The following is a 27,030-nucleotide window of genomic DNA, read 5'->3' as shown; positions in this document are numbered from 1 at the left end:
CCACAATGATGCACCACGAATCATTTAATTGTCGCCGCTGAAGTTGACTAGAAGTCAGAGACAAAGGCGAATGAGTGACGAAGTTGAAACAAGGCCAACATGATGACTGAATCCATGTAAAAATGACTAAACTCACACAGTTGAAATTATAAGTATCTTTAGCTTGATTTTGTGTAATAGACTATAAAGTGATGTGCCATGACAAAGGTGCAACAAGTCCTCTAACTCATACGACTGTACCTGTGACGGGACAAAAAACCTTTTAACCCCTCAGAGCATCGTGGGATTTAAACGCAGGGTTAATGCGCTTGTAGGGGCACGGGGCGTTGGTTAGGGTGGCAGGGAATTGGCACGACTACTTTAAAGAATATAAGGAAATCCAAACTTGACAGACTTACCAGGTCAACAGCTGGCCATGTACATAACTAGCGCTAGAGGTCTGCGGTCTTTTAAACGACCTCACACGTCCTAATACGCTGTTTCAAAAACGACATTGTTCATCGATTGAGGTGGGGGACAGACTCAAAAGGTGATGCTTTAAAGCAAACTTTGCTCATGTAGAGGAAGATGCCTGGAGCTGCGTCATTGAGGATACAGCAGCATTTTGGCAAGAAATGTCCACCAGCCATGGTGAGTTACTGCAGCCTCACACTCACTCCTGTGCTGGAGGTCTGCAGTGTGAGCCGAGACTGCGAGGAGCATGACTGACTGCTGCACTGATGAGAGGGGGCTGGGTTGTACATTTTCAATAAGATGCTGGTATCTCTGTGTTTTGGTTCTCGAAGGCTGCTGGAGGCACAATTTCTTCAGGTGGACCTCACAAGGAGCCGCATGCTCCTTCAGTACTTCAAGCAGCTGCCACCTATCACAGACCTAAGAGCTTGGTTCAAAGTACGACTAAATTCACAGCAGAACTGCATGGGAACAGAAGTGGGAACTGCACACTCTGGGGAAGCAATCAGTTCTTCAACATTTCATGAACGGCAACTGCAGGCTTTTAAGTATAACCCACATTCAGTTTTAAATTGTCCGGCACGAGTAAACTTTTAACCTTCGCAAATTTGAATTGCCAAATCTTGCAGAGGAACTTCATAAGTAAATGAAGCCCACATCTGCACATAAACCAGGGCCTGAGGACCAGCTGTAGAGGTGATCTGGAAGCTATGAAGCAGATGGGGTTCTGGACTGACTGAAGCTCTTTGGCAAGCAGAAAGCAGAGGCTGGGTACAGAAATGAATTACAGCAAAAGAAGAAAAAAAATCATCGCCATATAGAAAAGAGGAGAAATGCAAACGTAACTACCTGGTAACAACAAATTGAGCGAATTGCCTGTCTTTAATCCAGTGCTTTGCAGGTCTTCTGGGAGATTTCCAATGTAATAAAATGAAGAGACAGCTGGGTGGCTTCTGAGAAACAGTAGCTGTGGAGTAACTGTTTCATCATTCCAATAAGGCTTTATTGATTTATTTTCTTTTGCAGCATATGTTTATCACTGAGCCATAATCCTGTGCACTCCCGTGGGGATGTATTCATGAGATACACTTTCTTCTTCATACAAAACTTTTAGCTACGCAAGCACGAGCTGTGACACTTAGTGCATTTAAGCAATATATTTTTCTGAGCACAGTGTTTTTCCTCAAAGCATGATCAAACCATGTTTAATGTGTCAGTATGAAACACTACAGGCTGATGAAACTGGCTGCAAACAAACACAAAGCACATTCCGGACCACGTTTTGCTTATGAAGCATATTCTAGCGAGCTTAAATCCTGCATAGCTGAGGGAGCCTACGGTTAGATTAAGTCGCCAAAGGCCCCCAATTATCAGGCTTGTGTGCCTCTGCAATGCACCACATCCATAAATGCAGCAGTCACTCTCTTCATTTTGGCCTAACCACCCACCTGTCAGTTCAAAGTCTATGGAAAAACATCAATGTATGAAAAATCTCAAGGACAATCAATAATCTAGTTGCCGCACCTTTCTCAGACACAACAGCAGAGGAGGCTAAATTGGTCGACCACGGTGTATGATGAACCATTTTCGAGCCCAATTGGACTTCAGTGGCCATCAGAAAAAACTCTTATTCCGCACCAGGTAATGGTTAGCTGCCCTCCCCAGCAATATTAGATGTCATTCAGTGGGCCGCCGTGGGGACAGCAATTACCCTTGTGCTAATGTCTGCCTGCCCACTCCATCCCCACTGCCCACTGGCTCCATGATTTCTGCAACTGGCTCCGTCTGGCCACTCTGTGTACAGCAGAGACCTCATCAGACACAGATCCTCCTGATTAGATCAGAACACTGACCTGCACGTCTGAACAGGCTCAGCCCTCGGCTAATGGCCACAGCTGGCTGGAGATCAGGTGAACACAAGCACGTACACAAAGGCAGAAGCACGTACATGCAGAAATACATACCTCTTAAAAGGACATGCACTCACGTCATTACAATTTCAATCTATTTAAAGGCACACAAAGACACAGACCCACAGATACAGTAGGACCACATGGGATGTTTCATTTTCACAGCCGGATATTCTACTGACTGTTTTCTGAGTGAACCATTTAATTGATTGGTCCATAAAATGTTGAAAAGATAAAAACAAACAAACAAAAGCCATTCACAATGTCCATAATTCCAAATGAAAATTTTCAAATTGCATGTTTTGTCTGACCAACAATTCAAAATGATAAAAGTATTTTTATTATTGTCTCAGAAGATGAGGGAAACTTTTTTGTGATTTGAATAATATTTTCAGCTCCAAATGCTAGATCCCATTCGATGTGGATTTTCAGGAGCCAGGGCTGATACCAATATTTGGGAGTAAAAAAAGAATTGATATTTCGGTCAATATTATTAATTTAAAGAAATTAACAATGATTCCTGAAATTTTATTTTAAAACCCTAATAACATAGAAACTGTAATTGAGGCTTGATATTCTAGAGTTTAACCATAAAATGTATTATTAAACGAAACAAAAAAACAAACAAATACAACCAAATAAATAGCACTTGAATGAAGAAAATACATGAAAAAAAATGTAAACAAAGTTTTCATATCTGCGCATATCGGCTCTGGGTGCCCACATAAAGCAGCAACGGTTTTATCCTCCGTTTCTGATAAGCCAGGCCGCCTGACGACAAGGGCTAACTGGCTATTGTGTCAACGCATCACGCGAATATGCCACTCAAATTCAAATTTGAGAGCGATTTGAGCTTCGTGAAACTTGCGCCTAATCGCGTATATAATCTGCTCTCGGGAAAATTCCGAGTTGCGTTCGGTGTGAACGCACCATAAAAGATCATCACTGTCTGACTAATTGACTTTCATAGTGTTACATGTAAACAAACATGCCGTGGCATATGGGTGAACTCTGAATCACAAACAGTATGCAGGGGACGCTTGGGAAATCACCATCCATAGCTTGTGCTGATGAGACAGAGGCTTATGGGCTAAATACTTCTTTGCCAGCCAGAACTCATACGGCATAAAGCTTACATATCCTGTAATTGCACTGAGACATGAGAATCAATTTTTCTTCATGTTATCAGTGCATGAAGTTCACATGCAGGCGCACATACGCGCGTGTGACTGAGGATATTACCCCCGGCTCCTTGACATCTTGGTTCCCTGTTTTCATGCCTCGCACATGTAGGTGCCATTCAGCCTTTTTAAATCCAACCCCAAGTCACCAGGGCCCCCCGCCAGAGTCAAGACTGTGGCCCCAATTTCACCTGCAGCGAGTGGATGACTGAGAACAGTCACCTTTGTTCAGAATTAACAGTGCATCCTTCCACTTTCAACACTTTATAGGCGGCTGTGTGTGGCTCTCTTGTGCCCACACGACAGGATAAAAGAAAGTGTGGCTCGGTTTGCTTTGTATAGGATGAATCCTTGTCAGGAAGGAGAGGGATTACTTCACAGTAGGCGACTGGACCCTATTTATCTCACTCTTGGTGCAAAGCAACAAAGACCAAGATTCAATTGTAGGATAGCTTCAATTTTGGAAGAAGAGATCGCAGGTGTATGAGAAATTTGAATAATTTTAGAGGAGTTAATCTTGACAAATGTTGAAAAACACAGCACAGACATGAAATATAGATTATCTATATATAACTCTTAAAATCCCCATGGCATCGTATACTTAGATTTTCATACACATTGGTATCTCAACAATTAATCATCATGCTCTTGGTCACATTTGCAAATGCAACGGCTGCAGCTACAGATCATGGCGGCGATAGTGATCTGATAGTGATTTGAGTTGGTGACAGGAAATAGGAGGTACTGAAACAATTGGATTCAGGGTGAAGCTGGAAGAAAGATGCTGGCGAAGATAGACTTTTCTTCCTGCTGTCTTAGGAATGAATAAAGTAGGGCACATATATTTGGGCTTCAGTCACAGTAGCAGAATGGTTTGAGTTATTTGCTTTTTCTTTCACCATACGTTTCCGATACTCACGCACGCATTTTATCAGGTTGTTGTCATGAAAGGTTAATAAAGAGGTGAGGATTTATAGACTGTAAACCAGACCATTCAGCTTGTTCATGTTTATTCACCCGCACAGATGGGCACAAATTCGGGCCAATCACAAGCATTTATCTAAAAAAAATGGGGTATGTGATACGATGGGCGCCCCTGAAGCATTTTCGTTAACTGTCAAGATGGCTGCCCCTGACGTAGAGAGGTCTGTTGAAACAATGAAAGCAGAACAAATAACTGCACTTACATCACACATTTTGTTGCGTTGATTGGTTGCAGGTCTATCCAAGTACCTCTATGAGCATTTTGATCCATCACTGTTGACAACGCCCATTGGAAATTAAATTAATGGTTCCAGAGCCGGGCTAGAGGATTGATGCTACACCATTTTATAATGTACTCCTACTTCCATTTATGTTTCATAGGCAGTTAAGCTAATGGTCTTGTACACAAACAGAAATAAAGATGAGCGCGCCCTCCGAATACCTCCATACACAGGTATACTCTCCAGTCTTGTGATTTCAATTCCCCATTTATCAGTCATTGCCCACTTCTGAATTACAGACCTGTCTCACAGAGCGTTTCTCCACTTCACCTCACAGCTGTGCATCAGCTAAATGATAGTGCCGTTCGCTTCATTTCCCCTTTTGAATATATCTTTGAGCAGGGAACCACAGGTGCCCTTTCAAGGAATCCATTTTCTTGCCCCATATCTGCATATATGCATAATTCATGACAAAAATGGCTTCCCTCAGAGAGGGTCCAATGTGAGAGCATTATTTTCAGTATGCACCTGGCATCAGTGCCACCCATCCCGTTATCTCGGGTTCGATTACAAAGTTCTGGTGCCGTAGCAGCGTGAAGGGCTGCAGTTGTGCGGGCCTCGGAATGGATTCTCACACAAAATTTCTCCCAGCTCTGTTCCCCAGAGTTAAGCGTCCCCCACAAAGCAATCAGACAAATGAAAATATTAACTTGCTTTTGAACAAAACATCACTCAGTCAAGGCAGCAGTGAGAATAAAGGATGCCTTCATCTTGGGGGTAAATCAAAACAAAGGAAATGCAGGGAGAAAAAAAACATTGCTACTCTCCCAAGCAACAAATAAAAGAAAAAGGAAATCTCTACAAAAGAAATTCTACTATTTTTCATTTTGACAAATCTTCTGTCAGATGTGCCCTGTCTATGACTCTTCTCCCTGACAGACTCATCTTCTGTTCGAATCAGTTGCATTCAGTTCAGTGGGCTTTGCAAGCATGACAAGATAACATTGTCAAACTAAAACAGTGAAAATATTTAAATCATAAGACTTTTACACTTTAAGTTTCTCTTCATAGATTGTGTCGCAAAAGTAAATATAGCAAACTCTAGTCCAAGATTAGTCAACCTCGTACAGCAGCAAACATCATCTCTTTTTGTTTCCTTATCTTTGTCCCTATCAATTTTTGTTTCATTCTGTATTATACCTCATCCAGGAGACTACTTTTATTTTTTGGGGACACGAGTAGTGTGTTAAATAACTGGGACAGCTTCCTTTTGAATGACATTATCTTCAGCTAAGTCCTGTCTGCCTACTTGAGCTGTGTCCCAATTCAAGGACTGCCGACGAAGGCCGTTGGCCTCCGTTGACCATGTAGACCGCGATGGCCAAACAAGGCGCCCCCTGAATTGGGACATTGGTCTGCAGGAAACAGATTTCTCCCCAATTTCATAGTATACCGATACAACATCCTGATAAAGTTAATTGAAATCAAATTGAGATTTTATATTATTTTTGTTGCGTCATGCTGTGTCTGTAAGGAGTCGCAAATTACTTGGTGCATTAAAGTGCATGTGGGTGCCTGTGTGTGTGTGTCTGTGTGTGTAATGACAGTAAGTCTATTGTAGCATAAGGGGACAGACTGGGATTGCTATCTCCATGATGGATTGCTGAGTGCAACTGAATACTATTAGGACATAGTCCCCAGCTCGCTAAAGGGTGTTTGCTAATGTATTGCTTCTCTTGGGACTGAGTTTGTGTCTGCTCTAGTTTAAAACTTTGCAACAAATGCACATACAAAACAAGACAGCAGGGCTTCTTTGAAGGCAACAAAAGAAAAGGCTTTTATTTGTCACAACCTGACTTTGAACGGACTCTGTGCTTTTTGAATCACTCGTATTTGTTTTGTGTTTCTATTTTCCATCCTTTGTGATTGCCTGCCCCGATTAGTTTTACCTGTTCCCTATTTCCCTTACCCACCTTGTGTGTTCATGCTGCTTTCCATTATACCTTAGGAATGACCGACCTCCGAGTCGGAAGTTGCAACTGGAGTCTGAATTTTGACTCGGAAGGTCGGAGAACCTCATTAACCCTGACTACTAAATCCAAGATGGCTGCTTTGTGTATCAATAGTAAGTGAAAACTGTAGTTTTTACTGTTGATTAGCACTTCTGTCTCATTTGTGACTCATTTGTCGGACACATAGTGCTGTCCAATTACTGTCTGGGGACGTTTACTACGGCGTTGGTATGCGTGAAATGCCGCGTAATGCAATTTTATGAACTGGTTTTTGCTAACAATGGTTCTTCAACTTCTGGCCCAGAGCAACTGGAATGCAGTCCACTCTGGTAATTCTGGTGTGACGTCATGCCGAGCTCCAAAGTTTCTGGTAAAACAGCATGTGTTCCTCTCACTCATGGTCCAAACATCTGTTTTGTTCCTGTGTTTATACCCCAGAGTTTTGCTTTTCAAGCAGCTTGGAGTAACTGTTTATATCCTGTTTTGTTCTCATCCATGTTCCTGAGTTTGATCCAGTTTGCCTGCCAATAAGCTTTGGTCCAGTCATGAAAACATCTGGTCACATTCACTACTGCATCTTCAACTTGCATTGTTTTGCCTGAACAGTTTGGTTAATGCAATTAAAGCCTTTAATAGATAGCCTTAGATAGCAACAGTGAAACAACAGTCTCAGTTAAATTCCCGCCTAATGAAATTGCTGCTGAGCAGCCCCTGCCTCTAGAGGTGTAGTGCAGGAAAAACCTCATTAACTTTTTTTCTTGGGGTGGAATTTCCTCTATTATTATTATTTTTTTCTCTGAGAAAAACCCACCCTTATCTGCTTTACTGATTAGACGTTCAATGAGGACATTTTTTAGTACATGTGTAACCCGCACAAAGCCCGGCAGAGATGTCCCCAAGAGAGATGCAAATGTTTTCCTCCGCATAAGTGGCCAAAGAATGAGAGAAAGAGACGGCGACTATAAATGGTGGTGGCATTTCATGTTAGATCGACGATGGCCCTAAATACACAGTGAGATCATAGTCTCTGTAGGCCATGTTCATGTGTGTGTGTTGTTTTTTTCCCATCTATGGGTCAATAACTCCATGACATAAGTGATTTATGCTCGGTATCATCTGAAAATGTTGGCTTCAGCATGGTCCAAGTATTGATTGCGAGGTATTGACTGAAGACCAAGGTGTCGGGTTCATTTGGGAAAACGCAAAGGGTGCTGTATGACTGCGTTGTTTTGTTTTTTTGCTCATTAAATTAAATCCCCAGTCCTCGCCACTTCTGATTCTGTTGTTCCTGACTGCAGCTACAAGTGATGTGACTGTATGTGCTATTTATCGGAAAAGTTCATTTTCTGCTGGCAGTGGTGCACAATTGAGTACGGTCTGAATAAAACCCCACTTTGTTGCTCTGACTGGCCTTACAGGTATATGGGCTGGTTTTCAAAAAAAATTGCTTTGTCTAAGAATAAAAGCATCATTTTTGTATGACTTGACAGCCCACCTCAAAGTCTTTTCATTCACTTTACTTCTCTTACATTTCATTTATGCATTTAGCTTTTGTAATGTCACTTTACCCACGCTTGTTTTTTTTATTGCTGGCTTGCCTCTTTTGTGGAAAAAAGGACTTTGAGATGTTTTTAAAGCATGTCTCTAATAAATTATCTCACCTGTACTAAAATGTGTTTTAGCTCTTCTTTCTGGGTTTTACCTTTTATGTGTGAATAGATAAACTTCTAAACTACAAAGTGGTATTTTTGTCTGAGCTTTTATCCAAATATTATTCCGGTGACTAAATGCCAAGGTACGCACGGCTTTTGAAAAAGTACTTTCCTGGACAAACTGAAATTGCTAAAAATTCAGTCCACATGGCAAAAACCCGCATTGTGTAATTGACTGAATGTTGCTCTTATCCAAATACTGCTGCTCATATAGCCGTCTAGCCTCGAGGAGCGACGTTTAACTGACAGCTACAACTGCTGTGGAGAAAAATCCAGTTTTTATTTATTCTCATTTCATTTAATGTCAAAAGCTGCCACAATTCCATCAACTGTTTTTCTTTCTTCTTTTTGTTGTTGTTGAACAGTAAGTTCATCTTTTTTCTCAGCAGATAATTGTCATGAGTTAATAAATAATAAACTCTATCTGGTGGTAATGTTTTTCAGTTGTCTTGGTACTCAAGATTTGGTTGTCTTGTGTGTGTGTGTGTGTGTGTGTGTGTGTGTGTGTGTGTGTGTGTGTTTTAAACTTTAAAGTATCCTGATACAAGTTTTCATTGACTCGGCTGTTCTAAGAAGACGTGCTTATCACCACCCCTCAGGGTGCCCGTGTTAATCCCCGAGAAAAGATGACATCAAATGGGAAAAGAGCAAGGGATTATGGAGAATGTTGTGCAGCATGATCAAATGCCACTGAGACCTGAATGGCAGGAAGCAATCCTCCTCCTCCTCAGGTGAGAGAGCGAACTAACCTGAAAAAAATACTATGGAGTCAGTGGAATAAAAAAACAACACACACACACACACACACACACACACACACACACACACACACACACACACACACACACACACACACACACACAACCAGTGTATGAATTAAACATTACAGTACATGGTAAAGCTTCACCACTGCCAACCCAACCAGACGACTGCATTAATTTTAATCAGACCAACACGAGCAACTTAAGGGTGGTGAGCAGTTCTCCCACTGCCACCAGTCCCCTGCTGTCTGCGCCTAATTCAGACAGCTCTAACTCCACCGCCTCTGTGAAGTCCTGGGGAGCGCCAGGTATCGTGCTCTGTGAGGCAGTCCCTGTGAAGCGTTGCGTTAAAGTTTTCTTATTTAATATTGAACGCCGTAGTTAGGCTGTTGCCGCGTGAACTGAGATTTTCTGTCTGTTCGCAGAGATAAAGATGTTGGACTATGGCGGATGAAGTTACCTCAAACCCTGCTAAGGTTTGATTTGTAGAATCCATATGTTATTCCCAGACTGTGAAATTTCTGATTTGGAAGTCTATATATGGATGTGCCAACTTTTTTGGTACATTATTCCTTCTGGCAACGGCATCCAGGCTGACACAGAGAGGAGGAGATTTATTTAAGCAATATGCCTCAGATATCTTAAAAGTAAAGATTCACATTTATTTATTATTTTATTTTTTATAATATTTTTTTATAGTAGCTATTATTTTTACAATGTCTGCGTGTATGTGAAACTTTCTCCGTAGATCCCCTCAACTCAACTTACTATTAGAAACACTAAAGAAACACTATTAGACAGTAATAGCGACAATAATCGTTATTTCTAGCAGGCCTCAAGAGAGTAGCATGATGTAATAAATCACACTTGAACTCTCCCCTGTAACCTGAGCTCATCACCACATCCTAAACTTGGAAACCATAAATAATCCCCCATCGAAGCCGCTCTAATGAGCAGAATCACTTGTGTTGTTAAATATTTGTCTCGTTCTCTTCTCTAATTACACATTAATGGGCCCATGCTGAGTTCATTTGTCGCAGTGTGAGCAAGCGGTAAATAATGTCTCTTTATGGGTAGAGACTCACTGGAGACTCGCCTCATGTAGAAAGGGCCTCGCCTATTGATCCCACCTTGAGTTATTCGCATTGCACTGAGAAAAACTGGTGCACGTCAGCTCGCAGTTGCACTTTTCTGGGGAAGGTCTTTATTAATCAGTGTTTGCGGTAATCAGGCTAATTAGAGTCTACAGCCGCTCTTGGACTTCCACCAAAGAAGTAGGAGGAGGAAACAGGCGCGTTAGACAAGGTCATGTATTTTTAAACAAAGACAATAAGTCCGTGTCAGATAGAGTTGACAAATGATGCTGGTTTCAGGTAAACGACAGTGCTCAGTATTACAGTATTCTTTTACTTTGTAGTGTTTCTAGTGTCCATTTTTACTGGTTCCATTTCCTCCTTTCTTAACTCATGTACTGTACATCTACTAAAGGAACTAGTCAGACATAGGGTTGGGTGGTGTTACGATATACAAGTATTACAATCACGCTGTGTTCAGACCAATTTTCACGTTACGTTACTCCTGCGAATTTGGGTATATATGTTCCTGGTTGTTATGACCATGATCGATCATGGTTAAAACATAACAGCATTGATTGTTGTCTGTAGGAAATCTGAAGCACACCAGCATGAGGGCATTTGGGGCATTTGACTGAACGACTGAGGCTGTTGTTGGGCTTGAAAGGACCTTCAACCTCACACTAACTGATTTTCTATGTTTCAACGAATGCTTTTTGTCTCAGAGATCAGGTGTGAACTTGTACGCGGTCTCCTCAGAATTTTTTTTCTATTCAACTAAACTGCAACGGCTTATACATTTGTTGGGACATGTAATGGCAACCTCACAACTACCCTGAGTGCGGGCGTAGTCACGGAAGCAGGGTATCACTTTAACCCGCGTGCGTGTTTGTATCCAGAAAAAAAAAAGTCCAAGATATCTCTGCAAAATACTGAGCTGAAGAAACAATCCAAAGGTTAAATTGAACTGCATGTCAAAATTGTCCAAAAACTGAGTGTGTAAATTAATTTATTATGTAAGTCCCTCAAACATTCCACATTGGAACATAAGTCCAACAAGGCAATTTTATTCATTTATGTATTTTTATTTATCCTTTATTTAACCAGGTTAGTCTCATTGAGATTAAATGCAATGCTCCACGTAGGACACTATGACTGGAATTAATTTGAATATCTTGAATTTTGACTGTGTTGCACCATTTCTGAATCTGATTAAATGATTGACTAAATTATTTAAATAAATTGAAATAATAACTAGTTGCAGCCCTACTGGTTTATAGAACACATACAACATGCATCTGTTGTCTAATTTCACTGATGAAGGAGCGAAAAAATAGGGCATGCCTTGAACTCTACCCCCAACACCTGTGAAGTCTATTTTAAGTCGAGGTATTTTTCCAGGTCAGTCGTCACTAATCAGGACTTTAGAGACATAGAGTATCTGTTATGTGCATCTAATGAAGCAAAACCCTTAACATATACTGACCTGAGTTATTAGTAATCCCCCTTCTACATTTTTTTTTTGTAATTTGTGTTCATAAACAACTACCCACAGTATTTACTATCAATGGACAACATGTAACATAAGTGACAATAATTTGATAAAATAAAGCTATGGAGTAAGTTGCCGTGAACGTTAAAGTTGAGATGCTTGTTAAATAAGAGACAGATGAAGGCTTCTAAGGTCAAACACAGCAATTGGCTGCATCCCACCAATTATTTTCCAAAATGTTCATTGGCGTAGGAAGAGACTTGTGGGTATATGGCTGTCCTCTCAACCTACTTCACAGGCTCTCACAGGAGCAAGGCTCATCCAAAAACTGCACAGTTCTGGCCACTGCCCAAGTCTGCATCACAGCTGGAGAGCAGAGTGAGGCAGGGTGAGGAGCGACTGTGGCAGCATCTCTACTCATGCCTCGTGAGTTAGTGATGCTTTGCTGTTGTGTCACGGTTAATCACCAGCTCCTTTTTCACTGTTTGAAGGGAAGGAGGGCAGCCAGACTCCCCCCCCCCCCGCCCGGCTCCATAACGGAGCTGCACACCGCAGGGTCCGTCGGGCGTCTGCGCAGACGAATCCAGAATCAAATTGATTTCAAAAGTCAGGAGACCAATGTGTTTACCTCATGAAGCACGCAACAGAGTGGAGAGTAGAAAGAAAATGAAAGGAATAAAAGAGCGGGTGGGGTTATCGTGTGTGCAGTGACCCTTCAATAATGACACTCCCCGCCTCTCCACCTGAACCTCGCCAGTTTTCAAAACCCACCCTGTCGGCGAAATGGGAAGGTGGTGTGCTGATAAAACTTCCTAGTGTTCCTGTAGCTGGATTTTACCAGGCACAATTATCTTCCCAAAGCAGCCATTCCACCCTCTGTGGGGACAGATGTGAATTGCCTCAATAAGAGGGGCTGCCTTCCTTTCCTTCTCCCTGCACTGGTTGCTGGTCGCGGATCTTCCCCGATGCCTCGGCGCCGGTCTGTCAGAGAATCAGCCGCAGGCTTAACTTGCATTATCAGCGTGGTTGATGCAATCTCGTTTTTTTCCAGACTGCCCCAAAATGGCTTGTGTGCGACCTGACTCTAGATTTTGAGATTTGACTGTGAATTACAAGGAAAGACAAGCCTTTATCAGTCGATTTGAAGGGGGAATTGTTCTGTAAAATGGCCACCAAAATTAGATAGATGATACGGTGGAGTACACAGCAGCGAGATAACGGCAGATCTGTTGTTACTTTCTCTTTTTTGGAAATTCTAAATGACTCTAACCCACTGGACAAAGCTTTCAACTTCTATCTGCCATACGCTGACCAAGTTTGGAAAAACAAAACGTATTTGCTTCAACTATCGTTTTTGATTTCCATGGAAGTCATTGGCATTTTGGATTTGGGAGATCAAAGTTTCCCACTGTATCGAATGTGGCCACTATAAGAGGAGTTGTGATGTATTTGGAAAGAAGTGCATATGAACAACAAACATGTCATTAGTAAATCCTGCGATATGTTGTCTTAATGCCTTTCTGAAGTCTGTCCAAATGTGTAACAGCCACAAAGGTGAGAGAACATCCTCTTTGAAATTAAAAGGCGTTAGATGTTTGGTCTTGGTTTAGTATGACTACAAGTAGCCATTTACAGAGAACAAAGACGAAGCTTGCTGTCAATGTTTTGGGGTAAATTTATCTTCCACGCGCAAGCGATAAGGAAATAATGTAGTCATTATGTGGCGTAACCAAACAGTTGAATCACTTGATGTGTTGTAATATCCTGTGTTAAACACATTTCCATTAAAGAAGCAGGGAGCTACTCTTGTTAAAGGGAGACTTCTCTTCTCCGAAAGAGAGCAGGGTTGTTGTGTGTGTGTCTATTTCCATGCTGAGGCGTGTTTCTGTTCGCCCGCAGAACGAAGGTATTACCGCCCTTCGTTCTGCAAGCTCCTGAGCACATGACAGTTCATTTTCTGCATGATCTCCCAAAAAGTCGATACGATCTCGTAAAGACAAATACCAGATAGCACCGGCTAACTGATGCAGTTTCGGGGGAGCACCATTAATCATGTTCTCCTGGGGGGCGGGGGCGAGGTGTGGGTCTACCCAGCAAGTCCTCATGCATTAATAAAATCACCAGATGATCTATGAATGAATTCGCAGCTGGCAGCGCCTTCATTACGCATGGTTCTGCAGGGTCTGAGAGCACAGGTCTGCATCAAATGAGCAGGGTAGTAACCGGAGAAATCCCCGTTGCTCAGATGACGTGTTTGCTCAAATACGAAGCCAGAGACAGGAATGTCATTCCAGGTCGGCCACATTGTATATGTGGTGTTTGACTGACTGAGGACGCACGTCGTCATTGATGCAGAGCATTCAGGAGCCGATTTGCATCTGCAGCGGGATAACTGAATGTTTGCATTTATTAGTTACTCAAGATGCTTTGCATAAAAACAGACTGAGCGACTTTCGGTTCCCTTAGCATTCCCTTTACTTTCAACCGAGCTGCAATCACCAGCAAATTAACGGTGTCGTTTTGCAGAAAAGCACCAGAACACATACAGTTATCATACTGTAGTTCAGCAGGTGAATGGCATAATAAATTGACCACGTTTTCTCACCAGTAACCAATAAAACTCATTATGTGTGAGTGCCTTATCATATTATCGTAAGCTTTGGATTGTCTCTACACTTTTGATAAAAGTTGACCACGAGGGAACAAATGGTCCCTGGGGATCATGTTGGATGTTTGACAACTGGTGTAAAGATCTTACTAACGAAAAGGTCCAATTTCTATGGCAAGGCACCTGCGAAACAACGACAAACAGGTCATCTCCAGTACAGAGACCATGAAACTGGTTTCAAGTCCTACAATAACAAGATATGTGAATAAACAAGCAATCTTTGGATTTGGGAGGATTATAGACCAGCTGATATTAATTCATCTGTTTGGTGCTTTTAAACTTCAAATGCAGAAAATAACACCATAAGTGCATAGTACTATTTCAAACAGCCTAATGCATCTCAAGTCTCTCTCAAATCGTCTGTGTGGTGGCCATTAAAAACACTAATTCACCGCAGCAGTAAGAAAAACCCTTTGCAACGCACTGATGTATTTTCTGAATGTATTTTTTTACCCTTGTTCCAAGATTGAACCCGCGTTCCAGATTCTATGTACGGTGAGTCAGATTAATCGGAGGTCCGTGAACAAATTCATATTACGTCTGGAGAGGACCATTTTGACAATTTACTAGTCCTATTGGATATTTCTTTGATGCGTTCCGAGAAGGGAGCTGCTGCAGTGAAATGATGCATTAAGTGTCTGCCACTTTTTGCCTTGAAGAATTCTGTCCGTGGGTGAAGCCGTTTGCACAGCTCTCTGAAGCTCCGTGTTGCAATAGTGATTATAAAAGTGGTTTCTATCAGTCCAGGTGTATTAATAGAAATATTTTTTTATTCTGGTAAGGCTGATTAATTCTAATTCACATACAACATTTATTTAAATTACTTCTGAGTGCACTGGTTTTACATTTTGCAGACGCACTTTTTCCCCCCGCTGTCTTATTTCACCACTAATGTTTTGCCAGTTGTAATTCATGGGTAGATTGTCTCACTATTGGCTTTTTTAAAATGTAACCAAGCGATTTAACCAAGAGCTTTGAGTAACTTAAACACACCCGTAACAATGTAAATCGGGCCTTGAACGGCATGAACAGATAGGCAGAACAAATACAATTTCAATGAACGTCTGGCAGAGACCTTCAATATGAACATTTTGGGACTTTGCAGATAAGTTTGTTCAAACATTTTCCGATTAACATTGATCAGGATCAAAGTTTCTTTGAAAACGTATTTCCTGTTGCAGATTGGTAGTGCTGTGTGTAGTTTTAAGCAGTGGAAAATACTGACAAAACAGCCATTTCGTACTCCTGTGCTGGCCTCCATACTCTCATTATGAAAACCCACTTAAGTTGTTCAGCCACATATTTTTTTTTAGATGCATTATCTACTGCTTGGTAATGAGAATACTACAGGGAAGGTTTTTCATCATTGAAAAAAACAGAAGCTTAAAAAAGTTGTTCCTGGAGCTAGTAATGATGCAAAAGGCATAAATTGTTGTATGTGCTGGTCGGGCTATTGAAGTTCTTCAATTTCTCAGTCGTTTCGTAGAGATGGAGAGAAGTTATGCATTACTTGCATTATTGAACAGTGTATGTACATCATAGCAAATATGTGAGGTCCTGTTGTGCTTGAAGCCGTGTCAGTACAAACAATGGACCTGTCCTGCTTCTGAGATTAGGCCGTAGCCAAGACAGAATAATACTGTAGACTCAGTCCATTGATCTGAATGTCTTCTGTTTTGGGCGTCTTGGTAAAGCAGTTTCATGTTCTCTTAACCGCGCGACACAAACAAATACAATCCCAGGCCATCCGCTTCTGTATCAGCCACTGTTACTTGGGAGTATCAACATCCTGACACAGTGTCAGAGCTGAATAGCTTCCATTGTATCTCCATTTATCGCAGTGTGTGAGTTGAATATGGCAAATCGGCCTGCAAAAGAAACTGAATGAATTGGTTTCACACTAGAAGATAAGCATTACAGAATTAGATGGGAATGAGAGTTTCCATTCCGAAGTCTTTTAAAATCTTACAAGCGGCTCTCCAATTGTACGCAATTCATGGCGAAGAGTTATGATACGATATGTAATGAAGAGCTGATAAGAGTTAAGCTTTCCCACAAACCCCCGGCCGGCCCACGCCGATATAGGACCTACGCAGGGAGAGGGAGAACATGAGAAATGGAGCAGATACAGTAGAGACTCACCGAAATGTACTGGAGCCAACATAATTACAAAGTAAATGCTTAGAATTCAGCACGACATACAAATGAAATACTGTATTTAATTCAACACAGCTTCAGTTCCGATTTCCTCGTGTGTCATTTGCATGAGCTCAAAGGGAACCAAATTTACTTTCAACCTACAGTGCTGAATCCGATATAAATTCTGGATGTATCTCATCTTTGCATGATGCTCCGTTCGCCTAAAATAGGCAACACAAGCTTTGATGAATTATTCATGTTATTTTCAAAAACAGTAGCTTATATGGCTTCTTTTTTTATTTTTTTATTTTACTTTATACATTTGCATCCTGTTAATGATTTTCCTTTACTAGTTCGACTCTTGTTTGTCTGTCCTTTGATTTCCTGGACAACCGCCCATCCAAGTGGTTTGAACTTGGCGGATGAATCACTCGGGGACTGAGAAAGTGAGCAGGAGACTGTTAAAGTCTTTGGGATGAGCGGTTGCCGATACTTTAAGACTACTCTGAACCCACCCCTACCCCTGAAGGGATGATATGTTTACAGCTGACACTTGTTTTGTACGATAATAACCCACTTACTTGGGAGTAGCTTGAGGATTGGGAGCAATATTTCATCTGAGCACTCAAGACAAGATGTAGAGCCGTCATCAAAGTTGATAACAATGCATTAGCATTATTGGATCCCACCGTACGCCGTGGTTGTCGACACTGAGCAGCAAGTCACTTTCCATAAACGAGAGCCTCACAAGTACGATGGCATGATGAGCTTTGTTTATCCTCAGAGGAAGTCAGGCTGCAAAGGACACAAACGGATTAAGACGTTGAAATTGAAGAATAAAGAAACAGCATAATATTGAGATTTCTGCAGCAGGAATAAGTATTTGATGTTCTTTATTGGCATATTCCCAAAGAATTACAAATCGCAGATTGCACACATTATAGTAATTATACACGTCTGACTATTTCTAAATGGGTTTTAATATACAGTAGGCACATAAAAGTGCACAAACATGTATTATTATTATTTTTGACCAAGTAAGTACTACAGGGAGTACAATGAATAGGTGCTTTAACTGTTCTTCATCATTTTAATAATTCACAGCGTACTACATTTCAGAAGGAAAATTTGTACTTTGTACTGCACTTTGACAAAGACCAAGATTTTGAATAAAAACCTTCTGTTTATGTAACATGATGTGTTGTTATAGATTGAATTAGCCAATCATTGTATCAATAACTATGAGCAGTTGTAACTATTTATATTGATCACAGTTACAGTGATCAACTGACAACTCTGGTACAAATGCAACTTTTTTTTTGCTTACAGAACACTGTCTATCACTTGCTTGCTTAATGAACACAGTCACATGGTGTTGGTACAAGCCAGATGTGCTGGTTTACTCCTGCACAATTTTAATCTCCTCAGAGAAATCTTAGAACCCGTGATAATCTAATATCACAACCAGGGAAATCTCTCTTTAAAAAAAAAAATTAAATGCCATAGTTTCTATCTCTGTGAGGATCATAGCTACAAAAAGAGGAAAAATGAGCGGGCAATTAATGTTTCAACATTTTGAGAATTTCAAAGACAGCTATAATAAGATAAAAACTTTGCAAGGTTAAAAGATAATATGAGAGGTGAGATGATAAAAAAGATCACATCGTGATCTTCATGGGTGTTTCTGAATCCCTGGTCTCTTCGCCTACACGTTTGCTTCCTCCATACATCTCAGATGAAAATCCCCATGTATAATGAAGACCACTTAGAGGTTAGTGGTCTGCTGCCAAGATATCTGTCGCAAATGAATTAAGCTTTAGAATAATTTAAAAATGGCAACGAAAAAATTGCATAGATTAAAAAAAAAAAAAAAAAACAATGCCCAGGGGGGAAGACAGAGACCTCCACAGCACCTACACGAGAACAAATGTAGATTTAACAAAGAAAAATAATGATCTTACTATCCTCTTCTGCATAAACGTAGCCCCGGGCGGCATGTGCATCAAAACACAGCGGTCCAGACCTCTTGGCTGCAATAACTCTGAATATCGAACCTACAGTATTAAAGTAATCAGGCTCACATCGAGCAGCTGCTCTTCTCTATTCTGTGGGCGATACTATTAATATGTTTGCCTCGTCGTTTCTCTAAGGCTCATATCGTATCATGTCATATCAAGTGTTGTATCGTCGTGGAGCGAAATCCCATTTTAAAAGTGAATTTTTACATCTCCCTCAACCACACACACTCCCTACCTCCCTCTCTCTGTCTGCTTCCCACTTTCTCCCCCTCCCGCTACCCTTCCCTGCTTCTCTTCTCTTTTTCCCACCATCCTCTCTTCCCACTCTTCTCTCTCCGGCTTCCTCTGGGAAGAGAGGGCGATTAGTGCCATCGCGAGTGACTGTCTCCGCTGCTCGAAGCTGCCTGAACTACGCACAAACCCGTGTGTCGTCATGCTATCCACACAACGATGGCAATAAATGCCGGCCCACAATCCACACGAGACGCAGTCACATAAACACACAAAAAATGTGCGCCCGCCCACGCTCCAGGTACTTCATTTGGCACGCCAGTTGTTAAAGCGACGTAAACATGAGCGTGTTTACAACAGAAGGTTGTTAGTGATCATTTCTTGCAGCACTTCAGAGAAGCTCCCTCCGTCTCCAGGGAGAAGAGCACTCCCAAACTGCCTGCATGCTGCGCTGGTTAGTATCTTTATTTGAACACGAGGAACATGCACACACCCCCCCCCCCCCCCCCGTGTGCGTCTCTGCGTGAACATGCTTAGAGCCGAGCGAGAAACCGTAGAAGATGTGCGTATGCAAAGTGCATGTTTGCAAATTCACCATCATTACCTGGCACGTGCGGCGTGACTGTGCGAGCCTCCCGCTACTGCCTCGGAACGTTGTGAGCCATCAACAGCGTGGGACAAAGAGGCAAAAGCATGACTTGTTTACTTGAATGAAATAGCTGGCTTCTGGACGGCAGATTGAAATTGACTGGACAGGACTAGAAGACTCTTACCACGGTAGAAACCCGTTTCGTTTCTCACTGATCTTCACCGAACGTGATATTTAATTGAGTGTGCCTGGACAAACGATCGGCCGCTAGGAATCATTTTTCAAAGAAATGGAAGTCAAATTGAATCCTCGACGAGGTGCTGCGGACGAGAAATCGATCACACGGGAGACACATCTGCCCGCACGCTGGCAATGTCCACGTGTTGTGAGTCCGTCCGGCCAGCGTACAGTGGCTCTGCGGGGGTGAAGCTCCGAGGGAGCTCCCACTCTATTCCTCGGCGGAGAATGAGTCACCGGGGGCAAGATGGAAAGCTCTTTTCCCTCGACATGGCACCCGCACTTAGTATCTGTCAGTGGCTCGGCCGCATATCCCCTGGATCAATTAATCAGAAGCCCACCTTTGGAGGAGCCGTGCCCTGGCCGGCGTTGAGAGGTGCATGCCGACCGTCTGTGCCAGTCGTGACTCTGGCAAGGGACAAGTGGAACAGTTTGGCCTTTGCTTGGCAGGAGGGCGAGATGGTGTAATACAGACTTTGGAAGATGATTTCCTTTGAGGGAGATCCAATCCAGTGTCACAGTATGGTGCTCAGGAAGTGGTGGAGCCTCCAAATGATTTTTTCGAGTTTCTAATTCAGTCCGTTCCAGATCAGCGGCGGGGGCGGGGGGAGTCGGTGTTCATGCCAAGGAGCAGCCCTCCATTATTTTCACCTCTCACAAAGGAAATGTTGGGTCTATTGATTAGAGGGCCAATAGTCGATCACGGCTTCAAGAGCGAAAGAAGCAGTTACATTTCTCCTTCCCTCTGTTAATCAGTCAGCGATACTTAAACGTATAGCACTCTCTCTCTCTTTTCATCATCTCAATGGACGATGTGTAACATTTTCGTGTTTGGCTCCGGCTGATACAAAACAGAATTTTAAAAAACCACTACAGAGAGCATGCGAGAGCGCTGCGGTCAGATGCTGTCGCCACGCCGCTCTGATGCATTGCTGCCATCTAGTGTTTCACACCAAGTGCACACGGCTGATGAGCAGTGAAGGCTACAGAACTGAACGATGCATGTGCATTCAAAAATCACAACTTTTTTTAAACCCTTAGAATTAATGAATGCCTACAGAAGAACAACGCTACCAGCACCAGTAAAGCAGAGCAACATTTCATTTAGATTTAAAGTGAAGGGGGTTATTTGTATTTGTGTTTGAGGTGCTAGTAAATATTATCTGTATTTTTTATAACTTCTGCAAATGAATAATTGTTGCTTGCGTTAAGGAGATTGTAAGACCTAATTATTAAACTGAACCGTGTCCAGTCTTAACGACTGAAAACATGAATGTAGTTCATTTTTTATATTTAAAATTCAATTAAGTTTTGATGGGGTCAGGAGAAAAGCATTGTGTGGATACTCTGTATTAACTTGAACTACACTTGCTACCGTGAAATTAACTCAGTTTTGTTTTTTAATGTCTTACTGTCTCCAACCTTCTTCTTTTTTTTTGCACACAGACTTTCAGGGCCGTCGGTGGCAAAGATGAATAAGTTTCTCATTTTCTCCAAAACGGCATCGCACAGGACAAAAGATCCTCCTCTGCCTTCAGCTGACTCATTCATATAAGCCGGTGCGAAGCTTCACTTCTGAGAAACTGTAAGCTGAAACAAATAGCAACGAATATTGCAGTAGATTATTGCTCATGCAGGGACGGAAGAACGGTCTTTACTTCAGCTTTTCACTCAATCTGCTGTAGTTTTATGAAAAAAAGTACCACACGCGCAAATTGTACAGAATAAACTCAATTATTACTATGTGTAGAAGCTGTAAGATAACTGTATTCAAAATGTCAAAACTAGTCAAGCGGTAAGAATGTCCCCTTTAAATTCCCAGAGATTTGACTTTTTCAAATGTCAAATATTATTATTATTATGTGTCTCTACCAACTAATCAGCGCCATATGAAATGAAAATGATATATTCCTCCATCGACACCTATCAAAGTATTCAAAAAGACGTGTATTGACTTTCATCTTCAAATATGACTAATATAAATACCTCTGTCTTAAAACTCAAGGAGTTGTCAAAAGGAATAAACGTTTGAACCTCTGAGCGTTACACTTGGTGAGCGATTCGACACCTTTAATAAGTACAGCTGTCATGGGATTTATTATTTTTCGACATATCAGAGGAACAGTTTCTAGTGCAGACAATAATACATTATTAACCCGTTCCTCTTAGCTGTTCTACCCGCTCCACGTCTGCTTGTTGTGTCTGCTTCCCGTCAGCAGATTTTCCACTTGGACCTCCTCCAGCACCGGGAACCACCCACAGATTCTCCCCTAATGTTCCTCCTGGTTCGCTCCTCACCTGCACCTGCTTGTCTGCATCTGTCTCTGAGACCGTGAGGTGGGGGAATCGCCTTCATCATCGGGGTTTCTTTCTTTCTTCATCTCTGGCCTCTGCCTCACAGATCTCGCTCATTTCTTCCCTTTCCCGTCCGCATGGCTCCTCCCCCTCTCTCTCTCTCTCTCGTCTTTCAGAGCCATCCCAGCCTCCCTCCCTCCCTCCCTCCGTCTCCTCCATTTGCTCAGATGCCTTCTTCAGCTCCCGTTTCAGCCCTGTTTTATTATTCTTTTCATCCCTCTCCTCTTTCATCTGCCTCTCTAGTTCACTTGTTCACTTGCAAAGAGTTTTGAAGTCTTGAGGTCATCAAGAAAACTTTTTCAGCTCGTCGCTTCTCTTCCTTCAACAATCCCCCCTCTCTCTCTCTCTCTCGTTTTCTCACTTCATTCAGCAGTTTCCCTCAGTAGTTCCCCGTTCGTCTCTGTTGAGTTCATTCTTATTTTCCCACAGTTGGACTTTTACGTTCTCATTTTGGACTTTTTTTCTTTAGCGAGAATGTCCTCAGTTTGTGTCTAATTGTCTTCTATTTGTTCCCTGTGTCCTTCTTTGCTGTCGGCGCCTCGCTTATAATATCATTTCAGTTTTTCAGTGTTTCCGCTGCGGAAGTCTCCTCGTTGCCTCTAGTAGTTTATCCTTTGATTGAACCTCTCGCCTTTTACTGTTGTGCACTCTTTCCGCTCGTTTCCGTGGTCACGATTTTCCTCCCACTATTGCCTCGGCTGCATTGTTGCTAAACTCTCTCCTCTGTGTCACACTAGCATCACAATTGTGCAAGATTTAGTAAGAAAACTTCGCAAAGGTGAAGTTGAGATCCGAATGGCGTTGACGATCATCACAGATGGCCTCTATAGTGTTGTGATGTTTTGGTAAGAGCCATCAGTAAAGTCTTCACAGCAAGCCGTCACCCAAAACTCTCAGTTTAGTGCGTGACAGAAAGCAGGTGGAAGACGCTGCCCCGTCGTTGGAAATCACTGATCAGACGTAAAAATTGCTCTTGAGCCCGGATAAATCATGCGCATGCCCCAATACATCATGTTACGGGTATTATAAACAACAGAGAAAGCACATACATTTGAGATCAGACATTGGATCTTAACAAGACTTTATGAATTTGATTGTTGTTGTTGGTTATTGATCAGATTTTCATTTTATTTTCAGACACATCAAATTTAATTTGACATAAGCAGCACATTACAGCTTCAAGAATGAAACCACAATTACAGCCGATGTTTTTCCGCTACAACAGATCACTAGAATATAATGTGCCGCACAGATTTTATTCAGTTTTATGTAGCGCCAAATCGCAGCACGTATGATCTCAATGCTCTTAACACTGTGAGGCAAAGATCTGATCTGCCGTTGATCTGCGTAATGATCTGACCTCGGCTGCTCCGCTCTTGATGGTGTTCGAAAAAGTTCAGTCGAGGATGCGAAAACAACTCATAATTGTCCTTGGGCCAAAATTATGCAAGAAGTATCGCAAATCATTTAACACATGGGGGGGAAAGAATGACTAATGCCTTAATTACTCAAAGCGCTCATGCGTGATTCGATGACTCTGATATGTTCATTCGTTTAAGTATGGAAATGCGTCAAACGAAGACGGATCGGGAAAGGTCAGAGCGTTAGTCATGGAATTATTAGTGATGGCAGGTCAAGGGTCAGCCGTCACTCTGATTATCTCAGTTATTTTCGTAGTACTCTGTGATGTTTTTTCTGAAGTCGGTGAATTCTGTTAATAACATAACTTATATCTGGAACCCTGGTCAGAAACATATCGATTGATGCTCCACCAGAAAGGGAACAGTCTGATTTGTCCCCCAGTTTCATTGGATTCTTTGCCGAGCAGTTGAGTGAAGAATCATTATGGACTGAATTGGATGACAAGAGGAGAAAAAATAGCACAATATGGAAGATCGAAATCACTCCGCGGCAGTCATCTCTTCCGAGTGATGGCCCTCTGCTGTGTGCAAAGCTCATAGAACACCAGATCGTTTCAGTTATTCATCCAAGTTAAAATAGAAATGAAGGCTGTCGAAACAAAAAGGGAAAAGAGCTGATGTATAATCTGTTTTAAAATATCTTCTGAGGTTGTTTTTCGTAATCTTCATTTTCCGCAGGGATGGAGATTTACGATGTTGGACTGTTGTTTAAACATGTATAGCATTTACTCTCACTAAATTTCTATTGAACTGCTTGTTTAAACTTTGCTTTAAAGTTTTCTCTACAAGAAAATAGACAAGGCCTCAGTGAATGTTATTTATAAGGGACGAGTATTCACAAGTGCATGAGTCTGAAGCGGGAACAGTGTAGAATATCTCATGTTTATAGGATGACGGCAAAAAGATACATGAAGAATCAAATAATGCCCTCTAGTTTACAGTTTTACTATATGGTGACACCAGGAGAACCAACATCAAAGAATGATAAAGAGATAGACAAAGTTTTCTCAATAAATTTCAGGAAAAAGCCAACATTTTGCCATTTTTCATTCTTTTCTACTGATTCTGTGAAAAAAGCTCATGGTTGACTTTGTAAGAAATTGTTTGTGGCCATCTAATTTAGGGCTGCAACTGACGATTATTTTCATTATCGATTAATCTGTCGATTATTTCCGGGATTAATCTATTAGTTGTATGGTCCATAAAATGTCATAAAATCCCGATTGGGTTTACCAGACACCAAGATGATGTTTTCTTTTGTCCACACACCGGAGGATATTTAGTTTACTGTCATTAAAGAGCAAAGCAACCAGAAAATATTCACATTTTAGAAGCTGAATCATAGAATTCTGACTTTTTTTTTCATAAAAACTACTAAAACCGATTAATCAATTTTCTTAAAATAGTTGGTGATTAATTTAATAGTAAATTGCTAATCGATTAATCTATTAACTTTTACAGCTCCAATCTAATCTTTCTTTGTCTGCACAATTAAAATTGGTCATATTTGTAGGATGAAACAGAATCTGTGTGACTGAATCTCCGGGGGATGTTCAGTGTAATGTGTAAACAGTGTGGTTCTTCTGCAGAATGAAACGCACAGCGTGGCTTAGTTGTACATGTCAAGGTTAATAAATGTTCACTGTCACTGTAGATGACTCAGATCCAAGTGTAAATCTCATGGCAGCTTCCCCTCGTCTGCTTCACACGGACGCGCTGACAGATCGTCCGTGTGGCTGCATCTCGGCTCTCAGAGCTTCTCCCACCCTACGACCACCTCGGCATTCTCACACAGGTGAATATGAACAGTCTCCACTCTCTGAGTTCCGCCGTCGCTAGACTGAAGTGACAGGGGAGGACAGCAGCGCGGCGAAGGAGGTTATGAGCAAAGCTTCTTGTGACAAGTTCAAAGCCGTCTGTTAGGGTGAGGGAAACCCCGGTGACAAAACTCACAGATCCAATTATTACAACAAGCAGAGAGTGGCACCGTACTGATAGATTCCTCTTCAACACAAAGAGAGGCGTGTGCAGAATCCTCATCAATGCATTCAACGTTCTTGTGGTTGTTTTTTTAAAGCCCAACATTAATAATGTCTGTGTGTATTTTACTCTTTCAATACAAGAGCTGTTTGGAAGTTGAAAAGTAAATGTGTATGAAAATAAGATTCAAGAGTTTCATTTTCAAGTGCAAATTTTCTCGCAGAAAAAAAATATTACCTGCCTCCTTTTTTTTCAAAACATTAAAGTAATAAGGGGGCTGCACGGTGGTGTAGTGGTTAGCGCCTTCGCCTCACAGCAAGAAGGTTCTGGGTTCGTATCCCGGTTCAAACCAACCAGGGCCTTTCTGTGTGGAGTTTGCATGTTGCGATAGGCTGGCGACCTGTCCAGGGTGAACCCCGCCTCTCGCCCAATGTTAGCTGGGATTGGCTCCAGCCCCCGCGACCCTTAAGTGGATTAAGCGGTAGACGATGGATGGATGGATGGAGCAAAGTAATAAGACCAAAAAATCAAGTGAAGAAATTCGAAAATTGGAAAAAAGTCTGCCCCGTATTTTCATCAATTCACTTCCTGATTGCTAAATCAATTGATGATGAAAATCTTGGACCCCCCAAAAAAATCCCGTTAAAAAAAGTTCCCAGTTTCAAATTGCTTCGTCCGAACAGTCGCAGATAAGTTTGCTCCCAAATTATTGCCAACAATTTTCATTTTCAAGTTTTCTTTTCTTTTTTTTCTTTCATTTCCGTTATCATTTCAGATCTAGTACATTTAGATAAGCAACACAGTGCATAAATGCTAATATTAACTGCTATCTATATTAGGTTCGGTCTATTGCTAATTAATAGGGATTCATTTCATTATCAATTAATCTGTAAACTATTTTTTCAGTTTATTTTAATGTTAAATGTCATGAAACAAGAAAAAAATCAATCCCACTTTCTTTTTGTTTTTGGTCCAAAGTGACAGCTTTGATTGTATTGTCTGACCAACAGTTTAAAACCCAACGATCTTCTGTTTACAAAAATACAAGAAGAATTATGTTGGCATTTCTACTTGAAAACTAAACGATTAACAATCAAAATAGTTTCAGTTTATATTTGTGGCCATGAACTACTTAATTAATTAACCAATTGTTGCAGCTCTAATTTGTTCTATATTAAAATTAGTAAGAGACCATGAACAAGTATTAAGTAGTTAATAATAATATTTCTTGAGATTGATGAAACTACTAGAGATTAAATAACTTTTTACAGAGTTGTTTCATCAAATTATCATGTGCAGATATCTAACTCTGTCATACATAAAGTTAATTTAGTGAATCCTAAATAATTCTGCCCATGACTAGAATCTGATTAACTCACTCGTGTTGAATCAGCCGCTGGTATGAATTATACATCAATTGAATTAGTCCTTTTACTTTTATTCATTAACACAATTTAAATTGCATACGTACCAAAGGTTAATCTTATTTGACACTTTTATGATTTCGTCTCTCTCCTCATCTTCTCGTTTCTGCAGCAGCCTCAAATCAAAGGAGTCTCTGTAAGGAGGACATGAGCTGGCTTTCAACATTAA

General features: G+C 41.4%; 2 long non-coding RNA genes across 4 annotated transcripts in view; one reads left to right on the top strand and one right to left on the bottom strand.

Moving 5' to 3' along the window:
- Positions 1-8,897, top strand: part of LOC118320079 — a 29,424-nt gene extending 20,527 nt beyond the window's left edge. For all 3 annotated transcript variants that reach the window (XR_004796212.2, XR_004796213.2, XR_004796214.2), the window contains 2 exons: positions 6,758-6,874; positions 7,066-8,897. This is a non-coding gene — a long non-coding RNA (uncharacterized LOC118320079). The remainder of the gene's footprint in view (positions 1-6,757; positions 6,875-7,065) is intronic.
- Positions 1-22,119, bottom strand: part of LOC118320080 — a 34,426-nt gene extending 12,307 nt beyond the window's left edge. Inside the window, exons 1-2 of the long non-coding RNA XR_004796215.2 lie at positions 21,980-22,119; positions 17,188-17,401 (exon numbers count right to left, since the gene is read on the bottom strand). This is a non-coding gene — a long non-coding RNA (uncharacterized LOC118320080). The remainder of the gene's footprint in view (positions 1-17,187; positions 17,402-21,979) is intronic.
- Between the last annotated feature and the right edge of the window lie 4,911 nt (positions 22,120-27,030).

Source organism: Scophthalmus maximus, chromosome 9, assembly GCF_022379125.1.
Source record: "Scophthalmus maximus strain ysfricsl-2021 chromosome 9, ASM2237912v1, whole genome shotgun sequence".
Taxonomy (NCBI): Eukaryota; Metazoa; Chordata; class Actinopteri; order Pleuronectiformes; family Scophthalmidae; genus Scophthalmus; species Scophthalmus maximus.
This window is presented reverse-complemented; position numbering and strand designations above follow the sequence as displayed.